Below are 15,630 nucleotides of genomic sequence, written 5' to 3'. Positions count from 1 at the left end.
ATTTTATTTCCAAAAAATTTATTGTCAAAATTTTATTTCTATAGAAAAATTTCTCACAAAAAATTGTTTATAGAAACGTTTTCTAAATTTTATTTTTATAGAGATTTAACAAAAAAATAATATTTTGGGTAGAATTCTACCAACTGTGGCAACCGTGGTGGTAATACAAATTTATATTATAAGTTATATACGTTGCATATTCATGTTTTAAGATAATAAAGTACTTGGAACCATTTTTGTTTTGTAAAATTTGTTTAAATTTAACGAAAAATATTGTAGGGAAAATTGTTTGGGAAAGTAGGGAATTGTTTGTCCTTATAGGGTAAACCGAACATTTTCCCTGGCAACACTGACTATGAGCTACAGTCAGATTGAGACAAAGCACCCATAAACATGTACCCCTTAATTTTCTTAAATATGCAACTGCACCCAGAAAAAAGTGCCTTCGAAACTAAAGGAAAAATTTTTCATCAATATAGTTTATCCATTTTATTTCCATTAAGGTAAATTTTTGTGAGAAATAATAAAATTTACTCGTTTCAGTAAAAAAAAACCTAAACTGTAAGCAGTTAGGAATAGTTCATTAACTAGAATAAGGCATGGAATTTTACTCATACTATTTTCTTCGCTGGGTATAAGAATTTACTACTGAACAAGAAAATTTTATTCACCGATAACAAAGCATTCGTAAAAATAAACAAAAACCGAACTAAAACCAAGTTTCCTCAAAATTAGTAAAATTTCTTATAAAATGATAATTGCGACTTCCTTTATAATAGAAAGTTTTTCATACATACGAACAACACTTGACATAAAAAAAAACATTTAGTTCATTCGTACTAAGAAGTATGCAATCCTTTCAAATCTTAAGGAAACACACTTGTTAGAATATAGGAAATTTTCCTATATTTCTATTGTTTACCTGTAATCGATACCTGTCATCGTAAACGATGTGTTTGCGCGTGGGTGTAATCGATATGTTTGCGCGTGGGTTGTTTTTTTAGTTGGAATCGCGTTGTTGTGGTATACGGAGAGATTGTTAAAAAATAATATGGTAAAATAATATAATAAATAACAAATAAAATATATAAAATATTTATTATTTTAAATTAGTGAGAACAATTTTCGTTTTTTGAAAATAAATCTATCAAGAAAGAAAACACTAGCAGAATAACAACCCTTTCATTTGTCTTCATTTTGGAATCTTCAATTATCAGGTAATATTCAGTGACGCTAACCTTTTGTAAGAAAAATGGTTTATGATTTTTTATATTTGTAGGTATTGAAATTATAAAAGGAGGACAAAATCGTTAGGCAGCAACTTATTAAAAGTGAAAGGTACAAGAAGAAAAATGCGTTTTACAGTTGATGACATTACATGGAAATTGGAAATAGTGGAATAATAAACTAGTATTTCAAGGCCAGTCGATGCTGTTGATTCTTAATAAATGTATTTAATATATTAATAAAACGTGCATTTTATTGAAGAAAAAATTGCCTATATAAATAAATAAAATTGTATTTAAAAACGAATGTAAGCAGTTCTAATTATGAAATAAAAGTTTTACCACAAATATGTAAGATTTGTCCAAATGAATGAACAATTTTCAATAAAATCATTCCATATATGAATTCAAATCAGTTAATTTTTTTCATTCTGTAGTATAGTGGTACATAAATATAGGAAAACGTTAACTAATATATGGAATGCATTATACCTAATTTCTACGAAAATCACATCGTTCAAACAAATAAAAATGTCTTTGGCGCTATACGAAGTTCAACTTTCTTCACAATGAGTTCATTTTAACTTAAAGAAGGGGTCACTTTTTTCTGGGTGTGCGGTTTATCTCCCATACCTATATCAATGTTACCCCACAAATGCTTATGATTACTAATTCAGTAAGGGTGGTTTAGGGTATGATATAGTCGGTCCCGCCCGACTTTCTACTTTACTTACTTCTTTAATAATGGAAGCAATATTAGTGGCATACATATGTTCAGAATCAACTATAGCTCCTAATATCAGACATTTCTGTTCAGATTGTGATAAAACTCCTATAACTACTAGTATGTACCCCATAATGTTCTTACGGGTTATCTCCCAATCCTATACCACTCGTACCCCACAAACAATGTTTACTAATTCAGTAGTGGTGGTTTAGGGTATGATATAGTCGGCCCCGCCCGACTTTCTACTTTACTCACTTGTTTAATAATGGACTCAATATTAGTTGTATGCTAACTGTGTAGGTGCAAAATCAACTATAACTACATTTATATATAATATCAGACATATCTGCTCAGATTGTGACAAAACTCTTATACAAATATACCTCTCAATGTTCTTAAATGGAAATGCTGTTTATCTTCCAAACCTATACCAATGTTACCCCAAAAATGCTTATGTTTACTATTTCAGTAGGGGTGGTTTAGGGTACACAGAAAAAAATTTCGCGAAAAATTTTCCAACCTTAATTGAGTTTTAAAAAATATTAAACTAAAAATTTAATTGATTCAACATTTTTTTTTAATTGAAACAAAAATTAATGGTATCAATTTTTTAATTGGATCAATTAATTTTTTAATTGAGTTATCTGTGATTGAAGAAATTTCATCAAAAAAAAAAAAATTAATTGGATCAATTAATTTCGTTATTGAATCAGAAAACATTTTTTTGTGTATGATATGGTCGGCCCCGCCCCTGACTTTCTACTCTACTTACTTGTTTAATAATGGATTCAATATTAGTGGCATACAAACTATATAGGTCCAGAATCAACTATAGCTCCAAATATCAGATCTATCTGTTCAGATTGTGATAAAACTCCCATAAACATGTAACCCTTAATCTTCTTAAATATGAAAATGCGGTTTATCTCCCTACTAATTCAGTTGGGGTGGCTTAGGGTATGATATAGTCGGCACCGCCTGACTTTACAATGAATATTTTGACCAGACGCATAGTTAAAAAATCATTGTATTTTCGGCTCTGTGTATAAAATATTTCATTAATATTATGTACGTTTTCGTAATCATTCAAAGCAATTACAATTATGAATCCTAATACAATTTATGAATCCCATCATTGCAAATTTTTTCTGAATAAATGAATTATTTTTTGTGTATTTTATTCAAGGCATTGGACCATCCTCCACATCCACGTATTTTATCACGGGGAGGTATCTCTCCTTCTCCTGAAAATACCTGCAAATCAATCACCGCCTAATTAATTGAAAACAAGTAAGTAAAGTAGAAAGTCGGGCGGGGCCGACTATATCATACCCTAAACCACCATTACAGAATTAATAATCATAAGCATTTGTGGGGTAACATATGGAAAATGTTCGGTCTACCCGACAAGGACAAAAAAGTTCCCTACTTTCCCATACATTCCCAAACAATTTTCCCTACTATATTTTTCGTTAAATTTAAAAAATTTTACAAAACAAAAATGGTTCTTAGTACTTTATTATCTTAAAACATGAATATGCAACATAAATAACTTAGAATAGAAATTTGTATTACCACCACGGTTGCCACAGTTGGTAGAATTCTACCCAAATTAGTAATCTTTTTTATTAAATCTCTATAAAAATAAAATTTTGGAAAAATTTCTATAAACAAATTTTTGTGAGAAATTTTTCTATAGAAATAAAATTTTGACAATAAATTCTATAGAAATAAAATTTTGAGAAAAAATTCCACAGAAATAAAATTTTGAGAACATTTTTTATAGAAATAATATTTTGAAAAAAATTTCTATAGAAATACAATTTTGACAAAATGTTCTATAGAAATAAAATGTTGACAAAATTTTCTACAGGAATAAAGTTTACCACACATTGTTAAATATCAAGCCTTGCCGGCTTCTAATTTCCTCCTCTAGAGCCACCAAACTGTAAAAATTATTACAAATTGTGTTGAGTGAAAATGTCTTACATTGTGGCCCTACGTCCCTACAAGACGCTAAATATTAGAAAAATACATATAGGGAATTTCCCCTACTTCTAGCAACACTGGCTGTGTTGATATTGCGCCTACGGAGCTAGTATGCCAGTAATATTGAGCCCATTATTAAACAAGTATATACGGCCGTAAGTTCGGCCAGGCCGAAGCTTATGTACCCTCCATCATGGATTGCGTAGAAACTTCTTCTAAACACTGCCATCCACAATCGAATTACTTATGTTGCGGTAACGCTTGCCGATGGCAAGGTATCTTAAAACCTCCTAACACCATCTTCTAAATTGTATGTAAATCCATACGTGGTATATATTAAATCAAAAAAGATCGATCCAATACGTATATAATTCAGTTTGACAAAGTAGACATACAATTTTGACAAAATTTTCTACAGAAATAAAATTTTAACAAAATTTTCTATAGAAATAAAATTTTCACAAAATTTTCTATAGAAATAAAAATTTTGACAAAATTTTCTATAGAAAGAAAATATTGACAAAAATTTCTACAGAAATAAAATTTTCTTTAGAAATAAAATTTTGACAAAATTTTCTATAGAAATAAAATTTTTGTAGATTAATTTTGGCTCTAGTGGCAACCATGATTATGAACCGATATAGACCAATTTTTGTGTGATTGGACCAATTTTGGTATGGTTCTTAGCGACCATATACTAACACCACGTTCCTAATTTGAACCGGATCGGATGAATTTTGCTCCTCCAAGAGGCTCCGGAGGTCAAATCTGGAGGACGTTTTATATGGGAGCTATATATAATTATGGACCGATATGGACCAATTCTGGCACGGTTGTTAAAGATCATATACTAACACCATGTTCCAAATTACAACCGGATTGGATGAAATTTGCTTCTCTTGGAGACTTCGCAAGCCAAATCTGGGGATCGGTTTATATGGGGGCTATATATAATTATAAACCCATGTGGACCAATTTTTGCATAGTTGTTAGAGACCATATACCAATATCATGTACCAAATTTCAGGCGGATCGGATGAACTTTGCTTCTCTTTGAGGCTCCGCAACCCAAATCTGGGGATTGGTTTATATGGGCGCTATATATAATTATGGACCGATGTGGATCAATTTTTGCACGGTTGTTAGAGACCATATACCAACATCATGTACCAAATTTCAGCCGGATCGGATGAAATTTGCTTCTCTTTGAGGCTCCGCAAGCCAAATCTGGGGATCGGTTTATATGGGGGGCTATATATAATTATGGACCGATGTGGACCGATTTTTGCATGATTGTTAGAGACCATATACCAACACCATGCACCAAATTTCAGCCGGATAGAATGAAATATGCTTCTCTTATAGGCTCCACAAGCCAAATCTGGGGATCGGTTTATATGGGGGCTATATATAATTAAAGACCGATATGGACCAATTTTTCCATGATTGTTAGAGACCATATACCAACATCATGTACCAAATTTCAGCGGGATCGGATGAAATTTTCTTCCCTTTGAGGCTCCGCAAGCCAAATCTGGGGATCGGTTTATATGGAGGCTATATATAATTATGGACCGATGTGGACCAATTTTTGCATGGTTGTTAGAGACCATATACCAACACCATGTACCAAATTTCAGCCGGATCGGATGAAATTTGCTTTTCTTTTAGGCTCCGCAAGCCAAATCTGGGGATCGGTTTATATGGGGGCTATATATAATTATGGACCGATGTGGACCGATTTTTGCATGGTTATTAGAGACCATATACCAACACCATGTACCAAATTTCAGCCGGATCGGATGAAATATGCTTCTGTTAAAGGCTCCACAAGCCAAATCTGAGGGTCCCTTTATATGGGGGCTATACGTAAAAGTGGACCGATATGGCCCATTTTCAATACCATCCGACCTACATCGATAACAACTACTTGTGCCAAGTTTCAAGTCGATAGCTTGTTTCGTTCGGAAGTTAGCGTGATTTCAACAGACGGACGGACGACGGACGGACGGACATGCTTAGATCGACTCACCACGACCCAGAATATATATACTTTGTGGGGTCTTAGAGCAATATTTCGATGTGTTACAAATGGAATGACAAAGTTAATATACCCCCATCCTATGATGGAGGGTATAAAAAGATAAAATTGTTAAATTAGTGTGAGTAATAAATACAAATTTGTAAAAATCGAGCAATATTCCTATGTAAGAGCTACAAGTACGTATAAGTACGATCGGCTAGTACATCAAAATTTGAAATTTGAATAACATTGGTTAATAAATAAGAGTACTATGGCCAAATTTGGGAAAATCGAGCGATGCATATATATGGAAGCTATATCTAAATCTGAACCAATTTGCATAATATTTTGCAGGTTTGATTAATACCACAAAAGGTTACCTTGTGCAAGATTTGAGTAAGATCAGTTACGAAATGAGGCCTGTATGGTCAAACATTATAACCTTATGTGCGAATTTTTCAAAATCGGGCGATACATATATGGGAGCTATATCTAAATTTGAACCGATTTCTATGAAATTTTGCACATATAGTTAGTACTATAGAGGACTGGATCTAGCCAACTTTTAGTAAGATCGGTTAATAAATAAGGGTTCTATGGCCAAATATGGGAGCTATATCTAAATCTGAACCGATTTCGACGATTTTTTGCACATCTAGTTAGTGCTATAGAAGACTACATTTAGCCAAATTTGGGTAAGATCGGTTGATAAATCGGGTGGTACATATATATGGGAGCTATAGCTAAATCTGAACCGATTTCGATGATTTTATGCACATATAGTTAGTGCTATAGAAGATTATATTTAGCCAACTTTGAGTAAGATCGGTTGATAAATAAAGGTTTTGTGGCCAAATTTGGGAAAATCGGGCGATACATATATATGAGAGCTGTATCTAAATCTGATCCGATGTGGATGAAATTTTGCACACTTGAAGGGCGATGGAAAAGATTACCTCTTGCCAAATTTGTTGACGATCCGTTTGAAAAACGCGCAACGTGACCCCATTTGTCGAAATCGGGCGATACATATATATGGGAGCTATATCTAAATTTGATTCGATTTCTTCCAACTTCAATAGCGTTCGTCCTTGTGCCCAAAAAACTCCCTGTACCAAATTTCATCAAAATCGGTTAATAATTGCGACCGGAATCCTGTGAACAACAAATACATGGACAGACGGACGGACGGACGGAAACCAAGCGCTAGATCGACTCAGGAGGTGATTCTGAGTCGATCGGTATATATTTTATGGGGTCTAAAATCAATATTTCTGGTAGGCACATTTTTTGGCCGATCAAACTTATTATACCCTGACCACTATGTGGTTTAGGGTATAAAAAGTAAAAATTCGTAAAAATTGAGCATAATAACATTTGTTAAAATATTCGTCATAAGAACATCCCCTTCCCGAACATATACAGGAAAATGAATCACCGTTTACATAGCCTGTCAATTTCATGTAAATTTAGGATTTTTACTTTACAAAACCTGTGCAAATAGTATAAAATTATGTAGCGAGTTCCCATTTAGGGAAACCATCTACCTATCCTACGAATTTCAAGAAAATCAGAACCTGAAGTGGAACCTCTTTTCTACCTCGCCCCTGCCCTATTATCGAAAAATCACGTTCTTTTCATAACCTATCTCACGTTGCCTATTAATTCCAAGAAAATCGTTGAAATATAGATTTCTCACTATTCCCTTACACCGACCAGATATTGAAAAATCATGTACCATGTATTAATTGAATCACCTTCTCCCAAGTTCCCTTTAAATTCCAAGTAAATAGGTGTGATTCAGATTTTGCTATATTGCTAAAAAAAAAGGACATCTCTTTTGCCGATCAAATATCGAAAACTAAGTCGGGGCAAGGAGATGGTAACCACCACGATTAATTATCGACAAATGATGAAGCGTATCTTTGTGCAGACACCACCCTCAAGCTTCCCCGAAAATGTCAATCAAATCAGAGAACATAAGCCTAATTTTCGAAAAGCATGAAAATGGGGAAGGTCCCCCTCCTCGACCAGATATCAAAAACTAAGGTATCCTCTGCGTTCAAGTTCAGCCCTTTCCGAGCTTACCCGGAACATACAATCAAACAAACAAATAAACAACATTAGTGGAGATTTTATATATATATAAATAGAAATGTGATCTAGTTCAGCGCATTCAAATTTGTCATTGGCCCTTAAAGCACTCTGGCAATATGAACAGCCACTTTGACTTGAATGTAGAATTTTTTGACATATTCTGTGTGAACATTCTGCTCTGGCTCTAATGTCTGATAATGAATTTGTGACTTTTGCGGTTGAAACATTGTGGCTGTGCGAGTCACTCTTGGCATGGCTGTTTGCAATTTGAGTTATTTTTCGGACGGCAATTTATGTCATCGTCTGTTGCTTGTTTGTTTGAATTTGGGTTTGTTTTTATTTAACCGACAATTTGCTTTATTGTGGTAAATGTAATGCGGTTTTGACACAGTGGGATGTTGGTTTCTTTTTATTCTCTCCACTATAGGGAGATTTCGATATGGGCAAAATGTTCACATTTTGCAATGAATTCTGTAGTGATTTCTCCATATGGTGGTCATGTACTACACAGTAATGGCAGACTTTCCACAAAGCGGTTAAGTAGATAAGGTTCTGATTTGTGTAAATATCCCCCGATTTGGCCAAATATTGTATCACAACCGGCAATTGACCACATATCTAGGCGGGATTTAGCCAAGGTTGCCCCATTTGATAGAATTCTACAAAAAATCGTAGATTTTTTACTGTCTACTAGATTGGTAGGATTCTTGATGGTTTGGTTGATATTCCAAAATATTCCTCTCCAATTAAGTTGTACTTCACAAATTTAAGATAGAAATATAATTTTTTATAAAAAACAAGTATATACGGCCGTAAGTTCGGCCAGGCCGAAGCTTATGTACCCTCCATCATGGATTGCGTAGAAACTTCTTCTAAACACTGCCATCCACAATCGAATTACTTAAGTTGCGGTAACGCTTGCCGATGGCAAGGTATCTTAAAACCTCCTAACACCATCTTCTAAATTGTATGTAAGTCCATACATGGTATACATTAAATCAAAAAGATCGATTTAATACGTATATAATTCAGTTTGACAAAGTACACATAAAATTTTGACAAAATTTTCTACAGAAATAAAATTTTAACAAAATTTTCTATAGAAATAAAATCTTGGTAGATTATTTTTGGCTCGACTGGCAACCATGATTATGAACCGAATAAAATTTGAACAACATTTTCTATAGAAATAAAATTTTGACAATGATGAAAATTTTATTATGAACCGAATAAAATTTTAACAAAATTTTCTCTAGAAATAAAAATTTGACAAAATTTTCTATAGAAATAAAATTTTGACAAAATTTTCTATAGAAATAAAATTTTGGTAGACTATTTTTGGCTCTAGTGGCAACCATGATTATGAACCGATATGGACCAATTTTTGTGTGATTGGACCAATTTTGGTATGGTTGTTAGCGACCATATACTAACAACACGTTCCTAATTTGAGCCGGATCGGATGAATTTTGCTCCTCCAAGAGGTTCCGGAGGTCAAATCTGGAGAACGTTTTATATGGGGTCTATATATAATTATGGACCGATATGGACCAATTCTGGCACGCTTGTTAAAGATCATATACTAACACCATGTTCCAAATTACAACCGGAATGGATGAAATTTGCTTCTCTTGGAGACTTCGCAAGCCAAATCTCGGGATCCATTTATATGGGCGCTATATATAATTATGGACCGATGTGGACCAATTTTTGCATGGTTGTTAGAGACCATATACCAATATCATGTACCAAATTTCAGGCGGATCGGATGAAATTTGCTTCTCTTTGAGGCTTCGCAAGCCAAATCTGGAGATCGGTTTATATGGGGGCTATATATAATTATGGACCGATGTGGACCAATTTTTGCATGGTTGTTAGAGACCATATACCAACATCATGTACCGAATTTCATCCGGATCGGATGAAATTTGCTTCTCTTTGAGACTCTGCAAGCCAAATCTCGGGATCGGTTTATATGGGGGCTACATATAATTATGGACCGATATGGACCAATTTTTGCATGGTTGTTAGAGACCATATACCAACATCATGTACCGAATTTCATCCGGATCGGATGAAATTTGCTTCTCTTTGAGACTCTGCAAGCCAAATCTGGGGATCAGTTTATATGGGGGCTATATATAATTATGGACCGACGTGAACCAATCTTTGCATGGTTGTTAGAGACCATATACCAACACCGTGTACCAAATTTCAGCCGGATCGAATGAAATTTGCTTCTCTTTTAGGCTCCGCAAGCCAAATCTGGGGATCGGTTTATATGGGGGCTATATATAATTATGAACCGATGTGGACCAATTTTTGCATGGGTGTTAGAGACCATATACCAACACCATATACCAAATTTCAGCCGGATCGGATGAAATATGCTTCTGTTAGAGGCTCCACAAGCCAAATCTGAGGGTCCCTTTATATGGGGGCTATACGTAAAAGTGGACCGATATGGCCCATTTTCAATACCATCCGACCTACATCGATAACAACTACTTGTGCCAAGTTTCAAGTCGATAGCTTGTTTCGTTCGGAAGTTAGCGTGATTTCAACAGACGGACGGACGGACGGACGGACATGCTTAGATCGACTCAGAATCTCACCACGACCCAGAATATATATACTTTATGGGGTCTTAGAGCAATATTTCGATGTGTTACAAACGGAATGACAAAGTTAATATACCCCCATCCTATGATGGAGGGTATAAAAATATAGAAATAAACAATTTTCTATAGAAATAAAATTTTAACAAAATTTTCTATAGAAATAAAATTTTAACAAAATTTTCTATAGAAATAAAATTTTGAAAAAAATTTCTATAGAAATAAAATTATGGAAAAATTTTCTATAGAAATAAAATTTTGAAAAAAAATATATATAGAAATAAAATTTTTGAAAAAATTTTCTACAGAAATGCAATTTTGACAAAATTTTCTGTATAAAAAAAAATTGACAAAAAATTTTTTAGAAATAAAATTTTGACAAAATTTTCTCTAGAAATAAAATTTTGAGAAAAAAATTTATGTAGAAATAAAATTTTTGAAAAAAAATTTATATAGACATAAAATTTTTGAAAAAATTTTCTAGAGAAATAAAATTTTGTGTAACTATTCTATAGATATAAAATTTTGAGAAAATTTTCCATAGGAATAAAATTTTGAGAAAATTTTCCATAGGAATAAAATTTTGAGAAAATTTTCTATAGATATACAATTTTGAGAAAATTTTCCATAGGAATAACATTTTCTATAGAAATAAAATTTTGCAAAAAGTTTCTTTAGGAAAAAATTTTGGAAAAAATTTCGGTAGATATAAAATTTTGACAACATTTTGTTAGAAATAAAATTTTGAGAAAATTTTCTATAGAAATAAAATTTTGACAAAATTTTCTATAGAAATACAATTTTGACAAAATTTTCTATAGAAATACAATTTTGACAAAATTTTCTATAGAAATAAAATTTTGACAAAATTTTCTATAGAAAACAACATTGACAAAATTTTCTATAGAAACAAATTGTAAGCAAAATTTGCTATGGAATTAAAATTTTGACAACATTTTCTATAGAAGTCAAATTTTGGTAAAATTTTCTCCAGAAATAACATTTTCTATTATTTTCTAGTGCAAGCATATATTGTTCATAAACTAGCATAACATGTTTGCGACATATATGTTAGAACATATTGTTTTTGGAACATAACGATTTTTTATACCCACCATCATAGAATGGTGACGGGGGTATAATAAGTTTGTCATTCCGTTTGTAACACATCGAAATATCGATTTCCGACAATATAAAGTATATATATATTCTTGATCAGGGAGAAATTCTAAGACGATATAACGATGTCCGTCTGTCTGTCTGGCTGTCTGTCTGTTGTAATCACGCTACAGTCTTCAATAATGAAGCAATCGTGCTGAAATTTTGCACAAACTCGTCTTTTGTCTGCAGGCAGATCAAGTTCGAAGATGGGCTATATCGGTCCAAGTTTTGATATAGTCCCCATATAAACCGATCTCCCATTTGGGGTCATGGGCTTATAGAAATCGTATTTTTTATCCAATTTGCCTGAAATTTGAAATCTGGAGGTATTTTATGACCATAAAAAGGTGTGCCAAAAATGGTGAGTATCGGTCCATGTTTTGCTATAGCCCCCATTTAGACCGATCTCCCGATTTTATTTCTTGGGCTTATAGAAACCGCAGTTTTTATTCAATTTACATGAAATTGGAAATCTAGAGGTATTGTAGGAGCACAAATACGTGCGCCAAAAATTGTGAGTATCGGTCCATATTTTGGTATAGCCCCCATATAGACCGATCTCCCGATTTTACTTCTTGAGCTTATAGAAACCGCAGTTTTTATCCAATTTACCTGAAAGTAAAAATCGCGAGGTACTTTAGAACCGTAAAGAGGTGTTCCAAAAATGGTGAGCATCGGTCCATGTTTTGGTATGGTCCCCATATAAACCGACCTCCCGATTTGGGGTCTTGGGCTTATAGAAACCGTAGTTTTTATCCAATTTGCCTGAAATTGAAAATCTAGACGTACTTAAGGACAATTAAAAGGTATGCCGAAAATGGTCCGTATCGTTCCATATTTTGGTATAGCCCCCATATAGACCGATCTCCCGATTTTACATCTTGGGTTTAGAGAATCCGTAGTTTATATACAATTTGCCTGAAATTGGAAATGTATAGGTATTTTAGGACCATAAAGAGGTGTGCCACAAATGGTGACTATCGGTCCATGTTTTGGTATAGCTCCCATATAGACCGATATCCCGATTTTACTTCTTTGGCTTCTAGAATCCGAAGTTTTTATGCAATTTGCCTGAAATTGGAAATCTAGAGGTATTTTCGGGTCATAAAGAGGTGTGCTGAAAACGGTGAGTATCGGTCCATATTTTAGTATAGCCACCATAACAAGGATCTCCCGATTTAACTCCATGGGTTTCTAGAAACCGTAGTTTTTATCCGATTTGCCTGAAATTGTAAATATTCTGGTATTTTAGGCTCACAAAAACGGATATCGGATTAAGTTTTTATCGGTCCATTTGGTAATGCCTCCATATAGACCGACTTCACTTCTTGAAACTCAATGTAAAATTTCCAGATTTTACTTCTCGGGTGAAAATCTACAGATTTAAGATTTCAAATCAAGACGTTATTTTATAATTTTCTTGCACACTTACAAGAGATGTTAATGATTCCTCTAAAACTCATACAAAAATGGTTCTTATAAATCCAGAATCTGATATAGTCCTCATAGGTGAAATCTTTAAATGTATCTTCGGGAAGTGTCCTCAAGTCCTCAAACCCTCCTGAAATTTCAAAGGAAACCCTAATATTTGGTTCATGATGGTGGGTATTTAAGATTCGGCCCGGCCGAACTTACTGCTGTTTACTGTTGTTTAATGTAATATGTGTTCATGAAAACATATATTAATTTAGAAATTGCTTATAAACATATATGTGCTTAGAAAGATAGAACAAAAGAGTATGCTGCAAGTAAAATAATGGAAGTAAGTAATTTGTGCCTTACAAATATATACAGACAAAGGAAATTTCATTAAAAGTGGTTTTTACCAGTGTATGCCTAAGGTGAAACATAATATGTTTGAACAATACAAACAATATGTTGTTTGGACCAATCCTGAAAATATTGGTCCATATCGGTCTATAATTACCCTACGGGAAATTAGTGCAAATTACCACTGAAGGACCTATCACACAACTGGTACCAGTGCTCCAGTTAGTTGCAATTTTTAAATAGTCGTAATTTATTGATTTCGGTACTTGCTTGATATTAAACTATTATTGGATCTACGCATTTAATGAAATAGAATTATCAGAATAACCAATTGTTCGACATATTTCTAAAGTTTGTATACCCTAAACCACATAGTGGTCAGGGTATAATAAGTTTGATCGGCCAAAAAATGTGCCTACCAGAAATATTGATGTTAGACCCCATAAAATATATACCGATCGACTCAGAATCACCTCCTGAGTCGATCTCGCGCTTAGTGTCCGTCCGCCGTCCGTCCGTCTGTCCATGTATTTGTTGTTCACAGGATTCCGGTCGCAATTATTAACCGATTTTGATGAAATTTGGTACAGGGAGTTTTTTGGGCACAAGGACGAATGCTATTGAATTTGGTAGAAATCGGATCAAATTTAGATATAGCTCCCATATATATGTATCGCCCGATTTCGACAAATGGGGTCACGTTGCGCTTTTTTTCAAACGGATCGTCACCAAATTTGGCAAAAGGTAATCTTTTCCATCGCCCTTCAAGTCTGCAAAATTTCATCCAAATCGGTTCAGATTTAGATATAGCTCTCATATATATGTATCGCCCGATTTTCCCAAATTTGGCCACAAAACCTTTATTTATTAACCGATCTTACTCAAAGTTGGTTATATATAATCTTCTATAGCACTAACTATATGTGCAAAAAATCATCGAAATCGGTTCAGATTTAGCTATAGCTCCCATATATATGTACCGCCCGATTTGTCTAAATATGGCCATAAAACCCTTATTTATCAACCGATCTTACTCAAATTTGGCTAAATGTAGTCTTCTATAGCACTAACTATATGTGCAAAAAATCATCGAAATCGGTTCAGATTTAGATATAGCTCCCATATATATGTATAGCCCGATTTTCCCAAATTTGGCCATAGAACCCTTATTCATTAACCGATCTTACTAAAAGTTGGCTAGATCCAGTCCTCTATAGTACTAACTATATGTGCAAAATTTCATCGAAATCGGTTTAGATGTAGATATAGCTCCCATATATGTGTCACCCGATTTTGAAAAATTCGCCCCTATTAACCTTATGTTTGACCATAAAGGTCTCATTTCTTAACTGATCTTACTCAAATCTTGCACAAGGTAACCTTTTGTGGTATTAATCAAACCCACAAAATATTATGCAAATTTAGATATAGCTTCCATATATATGCATAGTTCGATTTTCCCAAATTTAGCCATAGTACTCTTATTTATTAACCAATGTTACTCAAATTTCAAATTTTGATGTTCTAGCCGATCGTACTTATACGTACTTGTAGCTCTTACATAAGAATATTGCTCGATTTTTACAAATTTGTATTTATTGCCCACACTAATTTAACGATTTTCTCTTTTTTAATAATGGGCTCAATATTAGTGGCATACTAACTCCGTAGGTGCAATATCAACTCAGCCAGTGTTGGTTTTTCTAATATTTAGCGTCTTGTAGGGACGTAGGGCCACAATGTAGGACATTTTCACTCAACACAATTTGTAATAATTTTTATATTTTGGTGACTCTAGAGGAGGAAATTAGAAGCCGGCAAGGCTTGATCATTAACAATGTGTGGTAAACTTTATTTCTGCAGAAAATTTTGTCAACATTTTATTTTTATAGAACATTTTGTCAAAATTGTATTTCTATAGAAATTTTTTTCAAAATATTATTTCTATAAAAAATTTTCTCAAAATTTTATTTCTGTGGAATTTTTTCTCAAAATTTTATTTCTATAGAATTTATTGTC

At 33.4% G+C, this 15,630-nt stretch overlaps 1 protein-coding gene and 1 long non-coding RNA gene across 6 annotated transcripts in view; one reads left to right on the top strand and one right to left on the bottom strand.

Moving 5' to 3' along the window:
* Positions 1-15,630, bottom strand: part of LOC142236755 (uncharacterized) — an 825,257-nt gene that overhangs the window by 653,336 nt on the left and 156,291 nt on the right. The window lies entirely within an intron of this gene.
* On the top strand, positions 1,168-1,379 carry LOC142233353 (uncharacterized). Its single transcript, XR_012721394.1, has 2 exons — positions 1,168-1,217; positions 1,280-1,379. It is a non-coding gene; the product is annotated as an uncharacterized LOC142233353 (long non-coding RNA).

The sequence above is a fragment of the Haematobia irritans genome, chromosome 4 (genome assembly GCF_050003625.1).
Source record: "Haematobia irritans isolate KBUSLIRL chromosome 4, ASM5000362v1, whole genome shotgun sequence".
NCBI classification, from domain to species: Eukaryota; Metazoa; Arthropoda; class Insecta; order Diptera; family Muscidae; genus Haematobia; species Haematobia irritans.
Note: the sequence above shows the minus strand (reverse complement) of the source record. Positions and strands in the feature narration are given on the sequence as shown.